The sequence below is a fragment of the Hemitrygon akajei genome, chromosome 8 (genome assembly GCF_048418815.1).
Source record: "Hemitrygon akajei chromosome 8, sHemAka1.3, whole genome shotgun sequence".
NCBI lineage: Eukaryota > Metazoa > Chordata > Chondrichthyes > Myliobatiformes > Dasyatidae > Hemitrygon > Hemitrygon akajei.
In genome coordinates this window covers 108,494,348-108,520,216 of record NC_133131.1, presented here as the reverse complement: position 1 = coordinate 108,520,216, position 25,869 = coordinate 108,494,348, and the positions used below count along the sequence as shown (strand labels likewise).

Here is a 25,869-nt window from a genome sequence, read left to right as displayed (position 1 = left end):
TAACTAGATACTGAATTAAAAATATTTCTTCATTCTCTTTTACTTGGGTGGTCATGAAGGAATTCTCATTGTATGTTGAAATCCATGTGGTAATAGTTCAATGATAATTAATCCTTGAGTGACATGGTAGCATTTAGGTTGGTGTGTTAGTGTAGCGATTAGCATAACCCTGTAACAGTACCAGTCACTTAGAAATTCACTCTATAATGGTCTTTTTTAGCAGAATGTAACTGTATGGCAGTAAATGTAAGAGTGGAAAGACATGAAACAGTGGATCCTGAAGACATTTTGGGCCCCATGCTCATAGATTGTATGAGACAAGGGCAGGAATAGGAAATAAATTTCACAGGTGAAAGTAGAAAAGGTCTATTTCAAATTTCAAAGTAAGTTTGCCACATCCAATCTTCAGATTCATTTTCTTATAAGCACCCACTGACAAATAAGGAAATGCATAGAATCCACTAAAGAAACACATAACAAACCTTTGGAAAAAGAAACAGTTAATATTTCAGATCCAAGACCTTTCAATGTGTTCTGGTGAAGCGTTCTGGACCTGCGATGGTAACTGTTCCACTTTTCCCAGATGTTTCCTGATCTGAGCATCTCCGGAATTTCTCCTCTTAAGAGTACATCTTCTGGATGTTTTTTTCTGTGGATTTGTCCCCAGGTACCGTGTACGCAACCGGTGTCCTGAATCTAATATAATGTTATCACTGCACAGCTCATCTTGTCTGCTCGGGGGGTTGGTCAATGGCAATCCAGTTCCTCCATAACAAAAAAAGTCAATATTTATTTCTGAATCTGCATCAGTGTGGTTAGAATATAGGAAAACTCCTCTGCTTTTCAAATAATGCTATGAATTTTCCATTGAAACTTCACAGATGACTCCATTTTTTATTGTCTTATCTGAGTGCCTTTCTTTTCAGCACTGAAATTACTGTGGATTAGGTGTATCTATTATCACCACAGCATTGGTGACATTGGAAACTTTTGACATGTGTGGTATTCGTTGCTTTATTTGTAAGACTACAGTGTCCTTTATGGATGAATTAAGATGTACTGTTACTGTGAAAGACTAACATATTGATAAAACTAACTTTGACCGGGATTTGTATGGCTTCATTTTTCCACTTGAGGGCAGTAGCACACCACAGAAATTGAACACGAAATTTTGCAGACGCTGGAAATCCAAAGCAGCACACAATAAATACAGGAGGAACTCAGGAGGTCAGGTACAAATAGTGGATGTTTTAGGCTGAGGCCCTTCTTCAGGTCTGGAAAAATAAGGGGAAGATGCGAGAATAAAAAGATGGGGGGGGGGGAATGGGAAGAAGGATAGCTAGAAGGTGATAGGTAAAGCCAGGTAAGTGGGAAAGGTAAAAGGCTGGAGATGAAAGAATCGAATAGAAGAGGAGAGTGGACAATAGGACAAAGGGAAATGGGGGGAACCAGATGGAGGTGATAGGCAGCTGAGAAGAGGTGAGAGGCCAGAGTGGGGATTAGAAAATGTGGAGGGAGGGACTTTGTTAATGAGAAGGAGAAAACAATGTTCATGCATTCAGGTTGGAGGCTATCCAGATGGAATATAAGGTGTTGCGTTTCCACTCTGGTTTGAGCTTTGAAAATTGAACATTTGCAGTGATAGAAAGAATGAATATAGGCATATTTTCTATCACTGTAAATGTTCTAAGTTCTAAGTTAATTTATTATCAAAGTACATATAAGACACCATAATGAATCACTCTGAGATTCATTTTATTGTGGGCATTTACAGTAAGCACAAAGAAACATAATAGAATCAATGCAAACCCACACATGATATTGGTGTTCCCATACCAGGCTATAATGTATGCAGTTAATACTGTGCATCTTTAGAAATTTGTTAAAGTTTTAGATGACATGAGATGTAAACTCCTAAAAAAGAAGAGGTGCTGCTGTGTCTTCTTTGTAATGGACCCAGGACATATCCGCTGACATGATAATGCCAAGGAATTTAAAGTTATTAACCCTTTCCAATGCCGGTCCCATGATGAACACTGTCTCATGACCTCTGTTCTCCTCCTCCTCTAGTTAATAATCAGCTTTTTGGCTTTGCTGAAATTGAGTGAGAGGTTGTTGTTGTAGCACCATTAAACTAGATTTTCAGTCTCCCTTCTCTATGCTGATTTGATATGGTCTACAACAGTGGTGTTGTCAGCAAACTTAATTATGGCATTGGAGCTGTGCTTAGCCTCACCGTTACAAGTTTAAAGTAAGTAGAGCAGGGGGCTAAGCACACAGCCTTGTAGTGTACCTGTGCTGATGGAGTTCGTGGAGGAGATGTTGTTGCCAATCTGTAGTGAATGGGGTCTACAGGTGAAGAAGTCGTGGATCCAGTGCACAGGGAGGTATTGAGGCCTAGGTCTTGGAGCTTATTGAATAGCTTTGAGGGGATGATAATATTGAATGCCAAGCTGCAGTCAATGATGAGCGTCCTGATGTATGCATCTTCACTGTCCAGATGTACCAGGGCAGAGTGACTGTTGACCTGTTGTGATGGTAGGCAAATTGGAGAGGATCCATAGGAGGTGATGTGATTCATGACCAGTCTCTCAAAGCACTTCATCGCTGTGGATGTTAGTGTTACTGGATGATCATTCCTCTTGTGCAAAAACTAATTTAGTGGATCTACTGTATGTTGAGCAGTTTTCACTTTGTTTTCCTCTAGACATGTTGAAAAGCTCAGCCCATGTGCTGCCTATGCCAGTGGAATAGCCAGTAGTGCTGCTGTTCTAACTGCAACTGTAGTAAATGGTGAAGAATCCTCATGGTTTGTGATTGAGGCTGGCAATGTATCTGAATTGCCATTTTAAGCATTAATTTCCAATTTAACCTTCAGGTCTTTGAAGTGCAATATTAAATTCTAGGCATAAGAATGGGGTGGTAGTTGGTGGGGAGGGGTGCAGGGCACGCATTTTCATGCACTGCATCTCATCGGTAAAGAACGATACAGAGAAATAAACGATCATTCTAACAGTAATCACAATGATCACCACTGAAAGGCAAATTATGTAATAGCAGCTATTTTTGCACAAACTGTTTTATTTTATAAAAAACAACAATATTTTTGTGCAATCGAAAAGAAACTCTGTATTTGGATGTAGTCAGACAATGCTCATCTATGGCTGCAGTTTATTAGCTGACTAAGTTACTGTGAATAGCTCACTGATTAAAGGATTCAAGATTTTAAAAAGACCATGGATGGCCCACTGAATGATCTGAAACATTTTAAAAAAAAACTTTCCATATTGCACATAATACAAGCAATATGAATGCACACTGGAGCGTAACCGTTTGTCATTAATGGTGTGTGAAATTGAATAATTGACCTTGAATGAGAGTTTTGATTAAGACTTTTTATTGGTGCACATAGAAAATGCATTTTCTGCCTCTGTGTGTGTGTGCATGTGCATGTGTGCATAAAAAGTGTGCAAAATGATTTGGATATTCTATTTCCTGTATTTGATTTTGCTTTTTTTCAGTAAACTATGTCTTAAAACTGATATTTGGTAAATCTGAAAGTCTTACCAAATAATTCTGTTTGTTTCATGTTCAATTAAACAAGTTTTGATGCAATTACTTGGAGAGAGTGAATACTAATCATTTGTTGTTTAATCTAATAGCAATAGAATATGCTTCACAGATAATTCATCCTTAATTGGCTAATGGGAGAGGTGCTCTGATTGAATCACTGAATTGCATTTTGTTCATTACTGGAGTTCCCTGAAGTGTGCTGCCTTGTGTTGTTCAGTAACTTAATCAAAAGGTTGTGATGGTTCATTCAGTTCTTGCTTGTATTACTTTTATTCCATTCCATTTCTGTATGATGCAAACAACACGCCGATAGGGAAATATCAACAGTTCCATGCACCCTGGCTTATACACTCAAGGCCGGATACAATGGAGTGAAGGATACTTTAGAAAAAGGTGTTTTATATTAAAAGAAAACAGTCATCTAGTTTCTTCTATGTAATGTATTTCTTTCCCAGGAAGATAAAATTTCTTGACAAAGGGATTCAGGATACATTTTCTCAGTGTCAGTATTTACTTTATGAAGGGAGTGTGCTACATTGATGAGTATGATAAAATGGATGTGTAGGATCAAGTGACAATTCATTTCAATGACAAAAGTTGGCATAAATGTGAGGGAAGCAATTTGTATTGACTGTTTGTAGAAATAGCACTGTTTCTTATCTCATGGATATGGAGCGCTGCTCTATTAGAGCCTGTATTAACTTGCTTTCGTTGATCAGAATTGGGAATGGAACTTTGTACGAGAGTCAAAATTGTTTACGTCTGATCATGAAAAAGCAAAGGTGTTTGGCTGCAGTGAGTAGGGCTGAGCCTGCCTTGTCTGAATATATTTTGTAGCTGGGGCAGCACTTCACTTGCAGGTGAAGAGATGGTCTTTGGATTGACATTCCTGAGTCACTGCTCCTGAAGAGGTTTGCTGTGATTGGTAATATTAGGTTGTGGAAGTTAAGTAGCTTTGAAATTTGTGAAAAGCATCTGCTATTTGTCTTTCCAGTCAGCAAGTCAGTATTGGTGAAGAGACAAGTGCTCGTCAGTGGGAGTGCATCACTAGTATTTTTTGCCTGGTAGAATCAGGTCTTTTGTCACTGTCTTATATGATCTAAAATTTGTTGTTTTGTGGCAGCAGTACAGTGCAAAGACATAAAATTATCCTAAACTTCAAAATAGATAAATAATGCAAAAGAGGAATAGTGTTCATGAACTGTTCAGTAATCTAATGGTGGAGGGAAGAAGTTGTTCCTGAATCTTCAGGCTCCTGTACCTCCTTTCTAACATAGGAGTGAGAAAAGGTCATGTCCCAGATGATGTTCCTTAATGGATGCTTTCTTCTTGAGGCACTGCCTCTTGAAGATTCCCTTGATGGTGGGAAGAGTTGTGCCTGTTTTAGAGCTGGTTGAGTCTACAACCCTTTGCAGTATCTTGTGATGCTGTGCATTAGGTCCTCCAAGTACAACTAGTCAGAATGCTCTGAACCTTGCATCTATAGAAATGTGCAAGATTCTTTGGCAATAGCAAATCTCCTCAAACTCCTAACAAAGTAGTTTTGGGCATAAACAAGAGAACATCTGCAGATTACTGGCATGCCTTTTTCATGATTGCATTAATGTGTTGGCATGCAGGAAGTTGCTCGCCGTTTCCTCTGTTGACTTAATTGAGGATCGGTCTGCATTTTCCCGCCTTCTCCTTCCTGAAGTCCACAATCAACCCTTTGGTCTTGCTGATGTTGAGGGCAAGGCTGTTGTGACATCACTCAACCAGCCAATCTACCTCACTCCAGAACTCTCCTCATTGTCATCTGAGAGTTTACCAAAAAGAATAATGATATCTTCAAATTTATAAAAGAAGATCCAAAATATATCCCCATACTTCTGAATTCTCTAAGATTTACAGTATTCTTAATCAAGGTGCTCACCATCTGAAATCCCTGATCTTTACTATGTAAGTAACACATCAGTTGTCACTGACTTCATGAAGATATGAAACCATTTGAACAAACACAGAATTATGCATTCTATTTATTCATCATTTTGCCTAATTTATTTGAAGTGAAAGATCAAACCCTTTTTACCATAAACAGTAAATGTTTACAGTAGCTTAGTGAAAATTTCCCTTTTAAATCTGCAAAATATCTCTAGAAGTGAATATTGGATTTACATTGCTTTGAATGTACGGGTGAACTTACTAGTGTAATGTTCTGAGGTAAGAGCAGAAAATATGGGGAACACTTGGACAGACAGCTTCTGTGATCAGAATTTGCAGAGAAGAAGGAAGGGAAGCACAAACAGTGCGCTGGAGTAACTCAGCAGAGTGGGGTGATGATAAGTTAACATCTTGGGTGGAAACCTTGCAACAGATGGATGTAACTTGGAACCAAGACCACACTTTTTATTTGTTTTTGAGGAAGTGGGTAGACAAAGGTATGTAAGAATGAGTTCAGTCATGTGAAGGAGAATGGTAGTTGAGAGGTTTTAGTTGGTAATATATTTTTTAAGAAGCAAAGGGTCTGTTAGGATTCCTGGTGTGGGATGGAACTACAGAATGCTTGGACATTGACAACGAAGCTGAGCTTGCTGTAACCAGGAATTTGTACACTGTGAAAGGCTATCAAGAATGTAAGAGGCAATGGACTGAGCAGTGACTTTTGCTGATAACTTATGTAAGTGGTCTGCATATTTTGCGTTTAAGGCTTGTTCATGTTGAGTAGTTTTCTCTCAAATGAATCTGGCTGCATGCCAAAACTGATTTCGGACTTGTTGATCCTGATAAGAGGAATTGTATTTCATGTTGGCTTAAGGGTTTATCAAATTGCAGTACGAAAGAGGCCAATACTGAAAAATTAACTGTGCTATAAAAGTTCTCAAAATTTGAAGTTTATTTATTGTCAAAGTATATATAGGTTTTTAGATTTATTTTCTTGCAGGTATTTACAAGAAAGAAGAAATACAATAGAATAAACAAAGACTGAAAAATAACCAGAAGACAATAATGTGTACATATAAAAATAATCACAAGCGATTCTGCAGATGCAGGAATGTCAGAAAAAGGTACACAAAATGCCGGAGGAACTCACCAGGTCAGGCAGCATCTATGAAAAGAAGAAAACAGTTGATGTTTCCGGCCATGACCCTTCATCAAGACAGAAAATGAAAGGGGAAGATGCCAAAATAAGAATGTAGGTTAAGGAGAAGGAGGATAAGATGGAAGGTGATAGGTGAAGGCAGGTGGGTGGGGAATGGGGATGAAGTAAGAAGCTGAGAGGTAATCAGAGGAAAAGGCAAAGGGATGGAGAAGACAGAATATGATAGGAGATGAATATGGACCATGGGAGAACGGGAAGGAGGAGGGGCACCAGGGCCAGTTGATTGACAAGTCAGGAGAAAAGAGATAAGAGGCCAGAGTGGGGAAAGGGAAAAATCACTGGAAATCGATGTTCATGTCATCAGGTTGGAGGCTGACAAAACATGAAGTATTGTTGCTCCATCCTGAGAGTGGTCTCATCATGGCAGAAGAGGTGGCCATAAAGTGACATGTTGGAATGCGAGTGGGGATAAGAATTGAAATGACTGGCCACCAAGAAATTCCGTTTTTTGCAGACGGAGCTGAGGGGCTCACAAAGCAGTCCTCCAATCTAAGTTAGGTCTCACCAATGTAGAGAAGGTCGCATCGAGAGAGTAGGGTACGTAACTGGGAAAAATGTACATAATTCACATTGAGTTGGGGTTTCACTTTGAGGCTGGTCTGAGGTGATAACGTTATTACGTAAAAGGTTTTTAGCATGCCTTTGAAGTTCAATGAACATAAAATGCCTCACTTGGTTTTATTTGTGGAAAACTACGTTGGTGACCCCAGTGCTCCAGGATGATCCCAGAATTATTGGGCATGTCAGCCAGTGCAGGCTCATGAAACTGCCAGAGGTTTGGGAGCAAAAGTCTGTCGCTTGGTTTGTATAAGCTGAGGTCTAGTTCGCTCTGTAAGAAATCACTGCCGATGACACCGAATTCTGCTACATGGTGGAGTTGCTCAGCAATTCCACAGCTACGTGAGTGGTGAGTATGCTTGAGCACCCACCTGAACGCGATAAATACCGATCCCGGAAAAATCACCTTTTATAGACTCTTGGACTATCAGAGTCTGAGCACGGCAGACAGTTGCTCTCCTTACCTCATTTCAGTGATGCTAAGCTATCGAAGCTAGTGGACCGCATGCTGTCGCTCCTGGGAAATCACCATCCTTGTTTTATTTTTAAGGAACTCTTCGTGCAGCAAATGCCTGATCAAGTTCACATAGCCCTTGCTAATGTGCCCGTGAAGGATTATCGGGAACTTGCTAAAATGGCTGATGGTGCTTCCTCCAGCTTTCTCTACTTCAATAAACCCAGTTAGCAAGTCCCCCAACATAAGGACACCTGCTGCTGCGAAACGGACAATGTCAGGCCTGCAATGCAAGGGTGCTTTTACCATATTCACTTCGGTACGAATGCTAGGAAATACTGACCCCTTGCAGCTACGATAATGCCAGTGCATTAGGACATCAGCGGTCCGTGAACACTGTGAGTTTCAGCTGCCAGGGTTTGTCTGTTGTTCATCACAGGCACCCTTTCAGGGTGACGTTTCCTGTATGACACAGGTGCTCACGTGGCTGTGGAGTCAGCTCCACTTATTGATGAAAAGGCAAAGAGCGATGTAATGGCAGTAGGATCCAGACTTTGGGACATGATGGGTGAAACTCTACTTCGGCAGATGACGTTACTCATGGGCCTTTGTCCTGGCTAAAGTGGTTAGACCTCTGCTCGTTGCAGATTTTCTGTGTATCCAAGGACTGTTAGTCAATCATAAGAACGGCCGACTTGTGGATGTCAAGGACTTTGGGTTACTTCCCTGCTCCCCCAGTAAGTTCCCCACAACAACCCTGCCAAGTGCATGCACCACTGCCTGTGAAATTACTTGACTGCTGGATGAATTCCCAGACTTCATCAAGCTCACATTTTCCACTACAGACACAAAACATGGAGTCGCGCACCACATTCCCACAACTGGCCCAGCAGACCATGCCCGTGTGGGTAGACTTGACCCTGAAAAGCTGGCAGCCGTGAAGGCTGTGTTTGCCAAAATGGACGACTTGGAATTGTACGCAGGTCAGTTAGCCTCTGTGCTTTGCCCCTCCATATGGTCCTTGTGTCCGATGGTGATTACCTACGCCTCAATGAGGCCACCCCTCGCCACCTTTGGTTGTCAGTCAGTTCCACACATCCAAGACTTTTTGGCATGTTTAGCTGTAAAGTTAATTTTTCCAAAGTCAATTTAGTTAGGGCTACCATCAGGGGCCTGTATACTCAGAGGACATACCCAAAACAGCTGTGATAACCCCATTTGGCCTTTTTGAGTGTTTGTGCATGCTGCTTGGACTGAAAAATGCAGCACAGACTTTCCAATGACTAATGGACTCTATTATAAGACTTAGGTTTTCTTTTTGTTTACCTGGATTATGTATTTGTCACCAGTGCATCCAAATCTGAACACGTATCTCATTTCCACACACTCTTTGAACACTTAAGCCAACACGAGTTGATTATTAACCCTGCTAAAAGGCAGTTTGGGCTGTCACCCATTGACTTTCTTGGCCATCGGATTGAAGGTGTGAAACCCCTCCCATCAAAAGTAGCTGCTATTATGGATTTCCCACCACCTTGCACTACAAAAAACTACAGGATTTTTAGATATGGTAACTTTCTATCACCGTCATTTCCATGAGCTGCTGCAGGGAATACCCCTAATCAGTGCTTGACCAGTCAGCGGACATGACCAGGGCATTTGACGATACCAATTGAGCTCTTTCTAATGCGACCCAACTGGTTCATCTGCTCCCCAATGCACCCATGGCCATTACTACTGATGCTTCTGACTATGCTGCGGGTACTGTGCATGAACAGCTGGTCAGAGGCGTGTGGCAGCTGCTCACCTCCTCAGCCGGTGGCCCAGTCCCTTTGAAAGGAAATACAGCACGTTTGCGAATCTCGCTCTCTATCCGGCTGTCCACCATTTTCATTTTCTTCTAGAGGGTCACCGTTTCACAGCATTTGTTGACCAGAAACCCCTCATGTACATGATTGCCAAAATATCAGACCCTTGGTCTGCATGGCAGCAACACCACCTGGCCTACATATCAGCGTTTAGAACTGATATTTCACATATCAAGGGGAAAAATAATGCTGTGGCTGAATGCCTCTCACGGCCAGCCACTGAGCCCTTACACACTGATTATGCTGGCATGGCAGCCGACTACTCTAATGACTCATAGGTCCAGGTTTACCAAACAGCAGTCGCAGACCTGCAGTTGGCTGACATTAAATTCCGGGAAGCTGGGGTTTCTCTCCTGTGCGATGCCTCAACCAGTTGCCCTCGCCCCATCATGCTCACAGACTGGAGGTGGATTGTTTTCAACTCCATACATGGCCTTTTGCATTCGGGTCAGAAGGCCTCACAGAACTTGGTTGCACTAAAGTTTGTCTGGCACGGCCTCAGAAAGGACTTGTGTGATTGGCCTTCAGCCTGTGGAGTCTACTGCAGGGAAAATGTAACCGTCATGTTCAGGCGCCATTGGCATCTTTTGAGATGCCAATAACCGACAGCTTGACCTTGTCAATGTGGACCTCGTTGGTTCTCCCCCTCCCCCCCCGGTGGTTTCACACACCTTCTTACCATGGTGGAGTAGGTGGCCAGAGGGCATCCCTCTAGCATCAACAATGGCCACAGACGTGGCTTGGATGCACATCAGCACCCATATTGCTTGGTTTGGCACCCCATCTGATAATTCCTCTCACAGTAGTCCCCAGTTCATTGCAGTCTTCTGGGCTGTGATCGTCCAGAACCTTGGAGTCAGGCAATATCACACCATGGCAAATCACCCACAGTCTAATGGCCTATGTGAGCAGCTTCATTACTCCTTAAAGGCTGCTCTGAGGGTTTCCATGATGGATGAATGTTGGCATGATTGTGTCCCATGGGTCCTGCTGGGGCTCAGAACAGTTTCAAAGGAGGACCTGTAGTTGTCCATGGAAGGGTTGGTTTACAGGCAGCTGCCAGGTGATATATATCCTGACACCACCACCTCCTGGTTCCACCCTCATCAGTAAATTCAGTTCCTTTTCACATATCCCTACCTTCTGTCATGGTGTACAGCTCTCTTAGGTCCCTGCTGACCTACATTCTGCCTCATTTGTTTTTGTCCACCATGATGCACACCAATGTCCCCTTATGCCCCCTTACAATGGCTTGTTCTGCATGTTGGAACAGGGAGAAAGGACTTTTATCACAGATAAGAGGGGTAACCTGGAATGTACTTTGGTAGATCACCTTCAACCAGCCCATCAGGATTTGGAGTGTTTCCACTGCCATGCCCCTGGTGTCACAATATTACCATGAGCCAAAGGCACCTGCTAAGGAACACAGGACCTGAGCTGGGCGGCTTGTTTAAGCTCCAGACAATGTCGGATTTAATGAATTCTGGGGTGTGGGGCTGTGCAGGGTAAAGTAATTGGGAGAAATGTACATAATTCACAACCACTGACCTTGAGATGGTGTTTATGAACACTTTAAGAGGCTGGACTGATGTGAAAATGTTATTACATGAAGGATTTTAGCACACTTTCGTGTGTAGGTTTTGGAATTCAATAAAGTATGTTATGGGTTTCATTAAATATAAAGCACCTCACATTGTTTTATTTGCAGAAACCCATAGGAACACTGGATACAGTAGAGAGCCCCAACAGGTTCACAGGTGAAGTGTTGCCTCACTTGGAAGGACTGTCTGGGGCCCTGTATGGAAGTGAGGGAGGAGGTGAATGGGCAGGTGTAGCATTTTGGTGCTTGCAGGAACAAGTGCTGGGAGGAAGATTAGTGGGGAGTGATGAATGGACAAGGGAATCAAGGAAGAAGTGATCGCTATGGAAAGTGGAGGATGGGGGAGAGGTAAAGGTGAGTCTGGTGGTAGGGTCCCATTCAAGATGGCGGAAGCTGCAGAGAATGATGCAGAGGTTCATAGAGTGGTAGGTGAGGACAAGAGGAAGGTGGCTGCGGGAAGATGGGATGAGTGTGGATGTCCAGGAAATGAAGGAGTTGTGTGTGAGGGCAGCATCAGTGGTAGAGGAAGAGAAACCCCTTTCTTTGATGAAGGAGGACATCTCTGATATTCTGAAAAGGAAAGCCTCATCAAGAAAACCAATGCAGCAGAGATGAAGGGACTAAGAAAAGGGAATGGCATTTTTATAGGAGAGAGGATGTGAAATGGTATAGTCAAGATAGCTGTGGGAATTAGTGAGTTTATAAAATATATTGGTGGACAGTTTTTCTCCAGTGATAGAGATAGAGAGAGATGGAGAAAGGGGATAGAGTTGTCAGAAATGGACTGAGTGAATTTAAGGGCAGGGTGGAAGTTGGAGGTAAAGTTAATGAAATTGACCAGCTCACCGTGGATGCATGAAGCAGCACCATGACAGTTGTCAAAATAGTGTTGAAAGAGTTAAGGGGCATTAGCAGGGAAGGCCCTGAACATCGACTGTTCCGCACAGCCAACAGAAAAACAGGCATAGATCAGTGTACACAGGTGCCCATGGCTGCATCTTGGGTTTGGAGAAAATGGGAAGAGCAGAAAGAGAAACTGTTGAAGGTGAGGACCAGTTCTGTCAGGCGGAGGAGGGTGGAGAGCTTTAACCCCTTGTCAATGGGGGAATAGAAGTATATAGAGACTGGACATCCATGGCGAAAATGAGGTGATTAGGGTCAGGGAATTTGAAGTTGTTGAGATGATTGCAGGAAAGGTCTGAACAAAGGAGGATAAAATGAAGTTAAGATACACGGACATGAGTTCAGTGGGACAGGAGCAGACAGAAACATGAACGTACCCGGGCAGATAGGTTTGTGGATCTTGGGTTGGAGATAGAAACGAGCAGTGGGAGGGAGATCTCCATTGCTGATGAGGTTGGTGATAGTATCGGAGACAATGTCCTGAATGTCTGAGTAGGGTCCTTTTCCAGGGCCAAGTAAGAGGAGGTGACTGAATGTTGCTACCTGGTCAGTGTGCCACACTATAACAGCATTCCTTTTTCTATGGGTTTAATGGTGCAGATAGGATTGGGGCAGAGAGTGTGAAGGGTAGTGTGTTCAGAGGGGCTAAGGTTCGGAGAGGAGAGAGAAGTGTTGATGTCAAACCGGTTGAAGTTAACTCAGCAATTAGAGATGAAAAGGTCCAGAGGAGGCAATCAACCAGACCAGAGTGACCAAAAAGAAGAAGAGGGTGGGAGATGGGAAATGGTGTCAGCGGTGTGGGTGTTAACAAAAATAATACTGCGGATATGAGTTGTAAATAGTCCTTGAAAGGGAGTCCATTAGATAATAGAATCAGTTCAGAGTAGTGATGAATTAAGTTCAGGGAGGCTGATGGTTGTTGGGTATTAACTGTTCTTGAACTAGGTGGCCTAAGGCTTCTGTACCTCCTGCCTGATCAAGAAAAGGAAATGCCCTGTACTGTGGGGGATCTTTGGAAATGGACGCTGCTTTCGATTAAAAATACAATGTGAAAATACCCAATGGTGGCATTCTATTCTCTAATCTCTATAAAAGCACATTTCCAACAGATTTCAGATAGTAAGCAGGAGTGTGAATAGTGGACATTCTTCCCTGTCTGACGCCTGCAATTTGCTAATTTCAGCTAAAAATGTACCAGCTTCAGCGAAGGCCGTGCCCAATGCTACAGGGCTTCCTGAGGTCTGCATTCTTTTGAACCTTTTATTTAAATTGCTGCTTTATTGGGACCTTGGTGCCAGTTTCTTTATGTGGGTAGCTTAACTGCACATTATCTCTATTTTAAAGCATTTTTTAAACTTTAAAATAAACAAAGTTAATTGTATTTACTGAAGTGAGTAAAAGATTTCTAACCCTTCCCATATCCTTCTACCAATATAAATGAAAAATGGCATGCTAAAAAATTTTGAACAATATCTTGCAGCAAAAAATGCAGATTAAATCACGTAAAAGAATGAAAATGAGTTTGTCTCGATGTTTACATGGAATAAACATTTACTAGGTAATGAGCATTTAAAATTCACATGTATTTGAAATAGTAAATCTTTATGAACTTCACAACTTTGAACTTTTGTATTTGTATCTTAAATACTGATCTAGATATTTTTAACAAAGAGTTGGTCAGTTATTAATAAAATGAACTTGTTTTGTTTCCCTTGAGGCAATAAAGCAGCTCAACCTTCCTAATCCGATGCTCCAGGCTCAGCCACACTAAATGCCAAGCTTCAATACTTGCTGCAGCCAATCCTGTAGGTGAGAAGTATGATCAATCCAGAATACTGAAGCAGGATGCAAACATTGGTGATACTATTGTATCAAGGTTTGATCTAATTTCTATCTTGGTGGGTGAATGCAATGAGGCACTGAATCAAAATAAAACTATAAAATCTTTAATTAAACTTTTCTATATTACTTGCTAACATTGGGGAGAAGTGGCTATGCTTATTGTTAAATTATATGCAATTTCTCAGTTTGATGTCCTCCACCACACATTAATCTTCAACATTCTGGCATCAGTTTGCCTCTTTTGCACTTCAGAATTACAATACTCGAGCAAGTTTAAGAGCTCTGAGCTTTTTTGTTTCGTGCAGTAGTCTCCTAGTACTATTACATTTCTCACCCATTTCAGGATAAGGATGCAAAACTGGTTTGTTCAGAGGTTGGGATAGTGGGCATTTGTCTTTTATATAGCCAGGGATGTCTCTGTGCTCTTTCCAATGTTTGTCACTTATCAGGACAACCAATTGGACTGCTTAGTCTTTTCTTTCTTTCTTATAAATTGTTCCAATTTGCCAGCTGAGTGGTATCTGTAAATCATCAGAAAAAAAGTGGTTTTTGAAGCACTTTGAACAATTCTGAGTGTCTTGTAATGTTACAGGATAAATATCCATCCTCTTTTGTTTTTATCTGCAGCATATTTCCAATTTCTCTGCTTTTTTTCCCCCAAATTCTCCACCTCACCAGCCTTTGCATCCAGCACCTAATTCTCTGGAAATTCTGCCATCTCTAATGGGATCCCACAAACAAGCACTTACTTCCCTCTCTCCCTGTTTCTGCTTTCCACAGGGATCACTCCCTATATGACTCTCTTATCCACTAGTACCTCCCCACTGATCTCCCTCCTAGTACTTATCCTTGCAAGTGGAACAAATGCCACACCTGCCCCTACAGCTCCCTCTACCTCATTTACTTCCAATAAATGCCAATAGCTTCAGTTATTATGATCAGAGAAACTGACTGCCCACTTCACACTTCCCTACACTGTCACTAAGCTTTATCTTTCTAATTGCTCTCTCTTGTCTAAGTTTCTTCTCAATAGAACTAATCTGTAGCTTCTTTGACTCTATTCCCAATCCTGAATTTCATTCCTACCACCTTATTGAAATTTCCAATGTCAAATGTTGTGTACATCGATGTTTGTAACTATGTTAAATTACAGAATCATGGAAATGGATAGTAAGGAATCTGTCCCTTAGTACAGTTCACTTCATCTGTGCCAACTATGTCTCTCTACTTTTAACCAATTTGTCTGCACTGGGCCCATATCCCTCTACTCATTTCTTACCAAATGTTTTAAATACTATAATTGTATCTGTCTACTCCACATTCTCTGGCAACTCATTCCAAACATTCACCATTTTCTCTGGGGTGCAAACCTTCCTTTTTATATCTCCTTTAAATTTTTCTCCTATCTCCTTAAATATTTCCTTCCAGTTCTAGACAACCCCTGCCCTGGGAAAAATACCCTGTCTATCCAATCTATGCTGTTCATAATTTGTAAACCATCAAAATGGTCACCTTCAGCTTTCTACACTTCAGCAAGAATAAATTCAGTCCATACAATCTCATCTCATAACCACAACCCTCCATTCCAGGTAGCACCCCGGTAAATACTTTCTGTACTCTCTCTACTGATGCTACATCATTCCTGTAGTGTGGTGATGAGAACTGTAAGTGAGGTCCAACCAATATTATATATAATTGCAACATGACGTCTTAACTATTATATTCTTCAGCCTATGCAGGCAAACATAGCCTTTTTCACCCTATCCACCCGAGTCATTACTTCCAGGCCTGCACCCCGAGGTCTCTTTGTACTGTACATCCACACATCTAAGTCCCTGCCATTTAGTTCATGTGTCCTAACAGAATTTGACCAGCCAAATTGCATTACCTTGCATTTGTCTGGATTAATTTCTCTTTCCCTCTGTGACTGGAGGACATGTTCAGCGTGGTCCTGCTGATTGGCATTTTGTAACTCCTACATTCTTTTGTTGATTACAAAAAAAACAGCTGGAGTAACTCAGCAGATTAGACCCAAGTGCTGAGATCCTGCATCAGAATTGAGCTTAGAGTGAAGATAGCCAGAATAAAGATGAGAGGGAGAGGATTAAGTGAGGAGGAGAGTTGAGGACAGGTTGATGGGGGAGGGGAGAGTTTTGAGACAGAGGATGTAGGTAATTGGTGGAAATAGAAAAGGGAGAAAATTAGGCAGATGAGGCCAGGTTCGGGGAAATGTAGAAATGGTGGCTGGGAGATAAGAATTGGGACAGAAAAGAGAGAAGTGATGGGCAAACGGAACTGGATGGGGGTGAGTAACACATCTAGTTAATGGAGGTTGCATGAGGAGTGACCAAAAAGAAAGAGAGACCCCCTAGATGGATTGGTGGGATTGGAAATGGTTACCTGAAATTGTAAATTTCATATTCATGCCAATGAGTTGCAGGCTGCCCATGGAAAATGAGTATCTTCTAGCTTATATTTGACCTCATTGAGGTTGAGGATGGACAGATTGGTATGGGAAGTGAGGCCATTGAAGACTGAATGCAACTTCTCTGGAAACAACTACCTAGTCTACTTGGTTCCTCTGATATTGGAGAGGTAGACCGAGAGCACTGAGTTCTGAATATGAAGTTGGATAAGGGGCGTTCTCTACCGGCCATCAACGTGGTGACAGAGGCGGTTCTTGGATCTTGCCGATCAGCTGCGTTTTTGATATCTCCAGGAGTGGCCTGAAGATGGGTGCATTCGGAGTGCAACCTGGCGCGATGGAGTGGACTCGATTTCTTACTAGTGTTGTGAACTGAAGTGTCACAGAGAAGCGGAACATCGTGGCAGCGAATGTGGCTGTCAGAGACTTCCATTCTCGGATGATCACCCTCTCTCTCTCGATGGTGAGGGAGAGTTTGCTACTGATTCGTAAGTTGGGGGAATTTGAAATAAAAGTGGTGCTACAGACAGTCTGTAAATTCAAAACAGTGACTGTTTGTCTTCCCTGTCACTGTGGAAAGAGTGATATCTCTCTCTCCCTTATTAGTGAGAAAGAGAGTGAGCCTGAGGGATGTCGAGCTGTTGGGATGAACAGTAGTTTTTGATGGACTGTAGATCATGGTCTCTCTTTGAGCCTTTTCTATTGCTTGCATGGTGGGTGGTGGGGGTGTGATGCTTTCTGCTAGAATAACGAGGGGGAGGGGTAGGGGAAGGTTGATGCTGCTTGTGTGTGAGGGGGAGGGGACTTTGGGCTTCCTATGTTTTTTTCCTATCATTCATTCTTTAGGGTTTTTTTCTACTGTTTCGAAGATGTCTGTGGAGAGTAAGAATTTCAGGTTGTATATTGATAGATAGATAGATAGATACTTTATTCATCCCCATGGGGAAATACAACTTTTTTTCCAATGTCCCATACACTTGTTGTAGCAAAACTAATTACATACAATACTTAACTCAGTAAAAAAAAATATGATATGCATCTAAATCACTATCTCAAAAAGCATTAATAATAGCTTTTAAAAAGTTCTTAAGTCCTGGTGGTTGAATTGTAAAGCCTAATGGCATTGGGGAGTATTGACCTCTTCATCCTGTCTGAGGAGCATTGCATCGACAGTAACCTGTCGCTGAAACTGCTTCTCTGTCTCTGGATGGTGCTATGTAGAGGATGTTCAGAGTTTTCCATAATTGACCGTAGCCTGCTCAGCGCCCTTCGCTCAGCTACCGATGTTAAACTCTCCAGTACTTTGCCCACGACAGAGCCCGCCTTCCTTACCAGCTTATTAAGACGTGAGGCGTCCCTCTTCTTAATGCTTCCTCCCCAACACGCCACCACAAAGAAGAGGGCGCTCTCCACAACTGACCTATAGAACATCTTCAGCATCTCACTACAGACATTGAATGACGCCAACCTTCTTAGGAAGTACAGTCGACTCTGTGCCTTCCTGCACAAGGCATCTGTGTTGGCAGTCCAGTCTAGCTTCTCGTCTAACTGTACTCCCAGATACTTGTAGGTCTTAACCTGCTCCACACATTCTCCATTAATGATCACTGGCTCCATATGAGGCCTAGATCTCCTAAAGTCCACCACCATCTCCTTGGTCTTGGTGATATTGAGACGCAGGTAGTTTGAGTTGCACCATATCACAAAGTCCTGTATCAGTTTCCTATACTCCTCCTCCTGTCCATTCCTGACACACCCCAATATGGCCGTGTCATCAGTGAACTTCTGCACATGGCAGGACTCCGAGTTATATTGGAAGTCTGATTGTATACGTTCTCTAATATTAAATGGAACCATTGAACCAGAACCAGTCTGCGAGTGTCAGGAAGACCTGAATAGTGGATCCAGGGTCCATGTCCGTGTGCTGCCTGAGAGCCTTCAAATATATTCAGTGGCCACTTTATTATGTACAGGATGTACCCAACAAAATGGCACTGAATGTATTTGCGGTCTTCTGCTTTGTAGCCCATCCTCTTCAACATGGGCGTGTTGTGTATTCAGAAATGCTCTTCTGCACACAGCTGTTGTAATATGCGGTTATTTGAGCTACTGTTGCCTTCTTGTTAGCTTGGATTAGTCTGGCCATTCTTCTCTGACCTCCCTCATCAACAAGGCATTTTTGCCCACAGATCTGCCATTCACTGGACACTTTTTGGTTTATGCAACGTTCTCTGTAAGCTTATTTAAGCGGACGCCTGATTAGCGCAAATAGTGGGTTTCTAGTTTGTCCAAGTTCTTTTGGAATTATTATGAATAAACTCTCATCACCGTCTCTACATTAGACTTTGTCTTTTCTCCTCTCTTGGGTTCCATTGTTGCCAGCACACACCATAACAGAAGGACCCCACCAAGTAATGGTCCCAGTGGAGGTTTAACAGTGCTGTTCTGACCTTAGGTGAGAATTAAGTGAGAATACCATCTGTTCTCAAGTCCACATTCCGAGTTTCTCAAGTTCATGTTCTGAGCATCTCTAGTCTGTGTTCTGAGCTTGTCAAGTTTTCATTCCAAGTGTCTCTAGTGTACATTCTGAGTTTCCCTGGTCTCCTTTGGAGCTCTTCAATTTGTAACTGCTCAGTTCCAAGCTTCAGGGTCCTTTCACCCAGGTCTGCATAACAATTGAGTGTTTCAAGCAAGCTCATTAAAAAAGTTCATTTGATTCAACAAATCGACATTCAAGCTAATAATATAAATTTTAGAAGAGCTTAACCTTTGCTGATGTTTTTCCTTCCAAGTAATGTTATGCCTTTGTTAATGTCAAATCAATGTTTGGAAGGACACTTTAGGGAATAATTGAAATAAGCTACAGTGGCAACAATTGCAGTGGGTTGGACTAACATTTATAATACATAATTCCCATCAGTCGGTTCTGATGAGTGATACTAATGGTAGCAAACATTCCAGTGCTCAAGTGTGTCCTGAAACAGTAATTTGAATTGGCAGCCCTGAAGAGCCCTGCTCCAAAAGCTGATCCCTGGCTGGACTGTGCAAGCACACAAGTAAAGTAACCCTACCAAAAGTTAGCTACTGTAAACTCTTGATGAAAATCATGATACAGGCTGAGAATATTGAACTTCTATGTAACAAATGAAACAGATCTGCAGACAGCCAGATATCTCAGTGATAAGAAGAGCCTGTCTATGCTGTCTCAATCTGTAAGATTGAGAGTACAGCTTTCTGTATCCTAATTGCCTCTGGACAAATAGTGAAGAATAAAACACTATGAATAAGATTCATCCAGGCTCCTTTGCTAGCTTTTGAGTTCCAAGTTTTCAAGACTTTTTTAGGGTCTCAATGATTTTTCCAGGTCTAAGTGCCCAGTGTCAGCATCCCAGCCTAAGCATTCAAGATTCTCAAGGTTACCCAGGTTGTCAAAGTTTTCCAGCTCATCAAGGTTCTTCAGATCATCAAGGCCCTCCAGGTTTCCAAGGACAAATCAAGGTTTCCAAGGTTGTTTCAAGGTTTTCAAGGACCTTCCAAAGTTTCCAAAGATCTTTCAAGGTCTTTCCAAAGTTTCCAATGTTTTTTTTTCAATGTTCTCCCCATCTTGAGGACTCCCAAGTCTATAACAAGATTCCCAATTCTCTCTTGAGGTTTCCAGGTCTCTTTCTTGAGTTCCCTAAGTCTCTCAAGACATCTCTAGATCTTGAGTTGCGAGGTCTCCCTGGGCCTTCAGATGAGAGGGAAATGTAGGAAGGGAGTGGTACTGTAGAAAGGTCTTCGGGCCTGTGCAAGGTGCTGGAGGGTGTTGGGTTTCAAGGTTTTTAGAGCACCTGAATTGTTTAATTATTGTTTAAAATGAGTCGTTAATGATTTAGAGTTCCTTATGTTTTTTTTCTTGAACGACTCACTCTTTGTAATGCTTTCTCCTGGTACTTTCTGGTTAAGGTTGTTAAGTTTATTTCGATAGGCTCGGGGATTCTGTATTACTTGTATTATTTAAGTGAATGCCAATTAGTGGTAATCGCGGGGTCCTAGTTTTGAGAATGTGACTTCACATGGTGTTGCTCAGCTGAGCCACCGATGTTCTTTTGGAATTATTATGGATAAACTTTCATCACCGTCTCTACATCAGAGTCTGACTTTCCTCTGCACTTGGGTTCCAATATTGCCAGCGCATAACAGTGATAGGATGAAACCAGTTCAAATGGATGATTAGAACAGATGGAAGCTGATTATGTGATTGGCTGTATTATGTGCTGCTAATAGTAGAGATTTGTTGGACAAATTACGAACAGTACTTCGAGTCAGTGGCAGGCCTAACGAGGGAGCAGGAGATTAGATGGGCCTAAATCTGGTCTCAGCAGATTCCATAACTTTATGATGCTGGTGCCTTTACAATTAATGCCTTGCTGCTGATGTGCTGAGATAACTAACTGCAGAGAGTTTTATTCCTAGTGTATCCAAGTCAGGTAAGAAAGCATTTTTCAGTAATCTACTTATATTCAGACTTGCTCAACAGAGTAGGTCTCTCCCTAATTACTTGTTTTTTAAAAATTAATGTATATAATAATTGCATAGCAATGAATATTCACTATTCCTTCTTTCTCACTTTTTTTTTTGCAGATTATACAACTGCAGTGATTCCCTGTCTGCTCTTCTGTTCTGACTGGCTCATATAGGGTAGGATTAATGGGCCATCTGGTCTTTGCCTGCCCATCAGTTTTTAGTTCATAAATCTGTTTTATTTAATTCAACAAAACATCAAAGATCATGCAATCTTTTTATAACTGGTTTAGATATTAAGTATTTGACTTCATATACTGTAAGTTAGTGATAATAAACTTAATTATGATCCAGTTATTTCACAATAGCTGGGTTAGCAGGTTATAATTAGGTTACATTTCCCTCTCAAATTTATTGGATAATAAGTTGGAGCATTGCCAATATTCAATATACTCTGCCTTTGGAATTTCACCATTGAATGTGGGAGAAATGAAAATCTTCTTTAGTCATTGAGAATTCCGATTGATATTTTAAATTGGATTGAAGAGCAGAAAACTGGTAACGGTGATTATTTATAATTGTATTCACCTGCTATTTGAGAAATTGGATTGCAAAACCAGTTAGGTATTTATTATCAAAAAGCAAACATCATGGAGTACGAGTAATGGAAACACTTTACATGTTAGACAACATTGGAGATATGCAACTCTTTCATTTTGGTGACCTTTCATTGGAAGGTTTTGTTCTGAAGGCATGCATCAGTCTTAAACATTAATTTTGTTTCTCTTGAAAGTTCAAAGTTCAAAGTAAATTTATTATCAAAGTCCATACTTGTCATCATATATAACCCAGTGATTCTTTTTTTAACAGACAATCACAGTAAATACAAGAAACACGATAGAATCAATGAAAGACCGCATCCAACAGAATGGACTACAAACGATGTGCAAAAAAAGCAACAAATTGTGCAAATACAAAAAGAGAGAAAAGGAAGAAATAATAATAAATAAGCAATAAATATCCAGAACATCTGATGAAGAATCCTTGAAAGTATGTCCATATGCTGTGGGAATAGTTCAATGATGGAGCAAGTGAAGTTGAGTGAAGTCAACCTTTCTGGTTCAAGAGCATAGTGTTCAAGCATAGATGCGCTCAAAGATGTGCTCTTCCCCCAAATTCTGCTTTGATCTACAGAAAAAAATTGAGCACTTTCCGTTCTTGTTGATATTGATATTTTTTTCACAGTCTTGTTGCACTACAATTCGGTATTTTGTATTTTTCTTTCCAGATAACATGAGAAGATGAGGAGTTTATCATTCAACATTACGGGCTTCTAAGACAGCGTGGTAGCTATGTATTTGCAGAATCTGCTTGGTGCATTACTGCTTATCAGTTGGAAAGCCTGATCTGATTATTTGAGGGTATGGCTTGTACACACGGTATGAAGTAATGAAATATAATTATTGCAATAGATAACAAAATATTAATGTTAGTGATGATAATTATATTTGACCTTTCTTTGTAACTTGGTTAGGAAAAGGAAATGAAGCAGTAGTTGTTAGAATGGTGTATATATCAAAATTTTGCACGGCATCTTCAGTATTTATCTTCTCTTTTATTCTCTCAAGAATTCATAATTCTTGAAGAGTCAGCCTTTAGCAATCACTTAATAAAAGTCAACATGGTATCAAAGTAGATTGCTTACCATTGTGTGACATTCCAAAAGTGTTAAGAGATAGTTGCATCTAGTAGAATTGGTTTTACCGTTAACCAGTTTTTGACTTTTTAAAAAGAAATGAAACATCATAACAGAAATTCCTTGGTGCATTTTATGAAATCCTAATGGCGACTCCTTTGCTTGCATCTTCGGAAACAGCTCTATTTCTACATTTAACATCATTATTTTTCCCTTTCAGTGTTCTTCTGAAGACCCTGACCTGGAGTTACACACTGACTTCGGTTCTTTGTGGAAATGGGACCCGTTCTCGGGGTTCCACGACTGGCTGTTGTTCGACATGCCAAGGGTTTGGCCTGAGAGTCTTGATCGTGTCAGAAGCCTAAGTCCTCGGGGCCCTGGAAGTGGACGAATCGAGGGCTGGTGTCACGGCAGGAGACTAGTATGTCATCGGGGAGGCTGGAAAATCTTTCACTGTGGGACTGCAGACCTGAGGTCATTGTGATCTTCGGACACAGAGCTTAAAAAAAGCGATGAAATGGGCTTTTTTAACATTGTAAACCAGCAGGTTTTTGTTATGTCTCCCGCTCGCTGTGAAAATGGGGGACATCTCCCTCTCCCATGCCAGGGAGAGAGAGAACCTTTGGTTTGTTGAATGTTGGATGAAGTGAGAGGCCTTTGGGGTAACTTTGGTCTGTGTCTTTGCTATTGCTTAGTACACGTTTGAGCTCGGTGATGGTACCGATGCGTTTTTTGCTGGTGAGGGGAGAGGGGATTGTTGCTCGCTGCCGCTTACACATGGGGCATGAGACCTTTGGTGTTCTCATGTTTAACTGTCATTCATTCTTTGGGGCACTCATCTGTTTTTGTGGATGTTTATGAAGAAAAACCATTTCAGGATGTATATTGTATACATTTCTCTGACATCAACTTTGACCTTTGAACCTTTAAGATGCATTACAGATCAAGCCATTAAGACCATTAAAAAATACTATTAAAACATTGGGAGGATTGTATATTAACGTGTCGAAGGTGAGCTTTATTTTTCACATATACATTGAAACATAAATGAAACGCATAATTTTTTTGTCAAAAACCAGCGCATTCTGAGGATTGAGCTGGGGACAGCTTGCAAATGTCACCATGCTTTCGGCACCAACATAGCGTGCCCACAGCTCACGAACGCTAACCTTACGAGTGGTGATTGATAAGTTATTAACTTCAAACTTCCTGCATAATCACTCAGAGTTGAACTAGATGTAACGAGATCTGTATAACTCATCTCCTCTTACTTAGGCCACAAACTTATCAATCACCCCTGCTGTGGACCACTTTCTGGAGGTCCAAGACGCCGACTTCTGTAAAGAAGGGATCTGCATGCTCCACAACTGCTGGACTAAGTGTGTAACTGTAGGAGGGGACTTCGTTGAAAAATAAATGCACTAGGTTTTCTAAAATTGACTCCGTCCACCTTAGGCCACAAACTTATCAATCACCCCTCATAACTGTCTTTGGAATATGGGTGGAAACCCAGATGGTCACAGGGAGAATGTACAAACTCCTTACAGACAGCAGTAGGAATTGACCCCAAATCAATGACTGCTGACTGCTTCACTACCATCCCTCCCAACCTCTAATGAACTACTCAAGCCACTCCCTGATAGTTAATCTTGTTCTCCTATGAAATAAGACTATAATTTATATAAAATATATAAGATTAATCCAATTTTTGTTCCTGTTACTAGTTATGAGTTCAAGCAAGATGTTTCTGTTGAAAGACACAAGAACCAATATTGAAAGTGGAGCAATTTAGAACACAAAAGATTATCTGAATACCTTGGTTCAAATAGTTTCACCTGTAAATTGTTGGATGTATAGGGTGAAAATAACAAGGTCACTGGACTATGTGACCAATAAAATCAAGTACTGAGATAGTGAGGAAATATTAAGAAAGGTGGCGTATTAAAATTGACAAAAATAATGACACCATTCCTTCAGAAGAAAAGGGAAGTAGAAGCAATAAGAATGCTTTTAAATTTGATATTTTAAAATATGTCAGAAGATAATTTTTTGCAGGATGACAATAGTTTTAACCATTCAGTACCAGAAGTTGATTGGCAGTAATCAATGATGGTGATGTTTTGTAAGGCTACTGTATGTACTACTGAATGCTAGAGATTGTCTGTCTGTTTGGTGAGCTTTGAAGGTGCAAAAGCAGCAGATTCATGAATTGAACAGAGAAATTCAAAGTATCATATTTTTCTTTGCAGAATAATGCAACTTGTCCAGTAATGAGCAATCTCCAGGTATTTCATCCTCATCCCATGTTGCTGCCAATGTGTGCCTTAACGGTGGCATACCATTTCAACTTACAGCAATCTTGTGCAAAATGACTGTGCAGTTGACTTGAAATTTAGTTTTTAAATGTTTCTATAAAAGCTTTAACACAATAAAATTAACCTACTTAATCTGTTGGTCACTAATCTTTCAATACACTGATTCACGTTCCTCAGTCACTTTGCCAATTTCATATGAGTAAAAAGAATTTTGAAAGGTGATGACTCTGTATGCAGAATATTTTAAAAAGTTGTTGCACTATTGTCTATTTACTGGCATATTTTTAATCCCAGCTGTGAGAAGAAAGGGTATTTGATTTGGGTAACATTCATAACATCATAAGACATAAGCATCTGCTCTGCCAATCATGTTGAAGCATTGTTACATGGCCTTGCTACCAACTTTTTGATACTATGATGCGTTCACTTACTAGGGTGGTGCAGGTTGTGGAGATGTATGCAAGGGATTGTTAATAATGGTTTTTCTAACCAAGGTATTGCAATATTTTAAAAGGTACAGTAATTTTTAACTGTTCTGGAAGCTTCTATAGAGCAATGTTTCAGGTCTAGAAACTCCTCAGAATTCAAAGGAAATTATTGCACATAGAATTTTTGATGGTACTGGTAAAGAATCCAGAATTTTAAAGCTACTTCATTAGAAAAAGTCGAACAGTTGATAATATTGGCTGCAAAATGATAACCATCAATTAGTTTTATTAATTTCTGTTTCAGAAGTGCTTATTATTAAATCCTTTTGTGGTGATATCACGTGCAATGATGTGCCAGTACATGATTGGACAGAGCACTGAGCATGTGCGGGATTACCAGAATGTTCCAGCACATGGCTGGGTTAAGATGTGTTAGTTTATTACTGTAAATAAAAGTTTTCTAATTCTTCCAGAATATAATTCTTTACTGTTAACCCATGGTACGTTTAAACAGAAGTAACATAACACCTTTCACGATTTTGCTTATCAGCAGCTGTTTACTTGC

At 41.0% G+C, this 25,869-nt stretch overlaps 1 long non-coding RNA gene across 5 annotated transcripts; it reads left to right on the top strand.

The window, feature by feature from the left end:
• Positions 1-13,809: 13,809 nt before the first annotated feature.
• On the top strand, positions 13,810-25,570 carry LOC140732148 (uncharacterized). 5 transcript variants are annotated; one of them, XR_012100004.1, is made up of 6 exons: positions 13,810-13,904; positions 16,657-16,825; positions 20,986-21,042; positions 21,736-21,961; positions 22,154-22,304; positions 22,782-25,570. It is a non-coding gene; the product is annotated as an uncharacterized lncRNA (long non-coding RNA). The 5 variants fall into 5 exon arrangements; XR_012100000.1 differs by having other exon boundaries at positions 21,736-22,304; XR_012100002.1 differs by having other exon boundaries at positions 16,657-16,850; positions 21,736-22,304.
• Positions 25,571-25,869: the final 299 nt, after the last annotated feature.